Genomic DNA, 331 nt, shown 5'->3' on the forward strand with positions numbered 1-331 from the left:
CATCATTTAACAATCACCACATTCAACAATCATTATCTTTATCTCTGAAAATCGCATCCAGCAATACCATTTCCTGTAATCCTCAACAATAACCGTCATCTACAACCACTGTCTTAAGCAATTACTATCTTGAAAAGACACCATCATCAATAACTGCCATTTTGAACAATCATTATCTTCAACAATTACCTCTTTCTTAGCAACTACTATCTTCAAGAATCGCCACCACGTTAACTTTGACAATCTTCAACTATCACTTTCCAAATCAACCACCGACAACAATCACCATCTTCAGTCCTTTTTTCAACTACCACCAACCTTACCAAATAAC

General features: G+C 35.6%; 1 protein-coding gene across 1 annotated transcript in view; it reads left to right on the plus strand.

Moving 5' to 3' along the window:
- LOC119587326 overlaps nt 1-331 on the plus strand; it is a 3,949-nt gene that overhangs the window by 1,758 nt on the left and 1,860 nt on the right. The gene's annotated exons all lie outside the window — the stretch shown is intronic.

Source organism: Penaeus monodon, chromosome 22, assembly GCF_015228065.2.
Source record: "Penaeus monodon isolate SGIC_2016 chromosome 22, NSTDA_Pmon_1, whole genome shotgun sequence".
In the NCBI taxonomy this organism is placed as follows: domain Eukaryota; kingdom Metazoa; phylum Arthropoda; class Malacostraca; order Decapoda; family Penaeidae; genus Penaeus; species Penaeus monodon.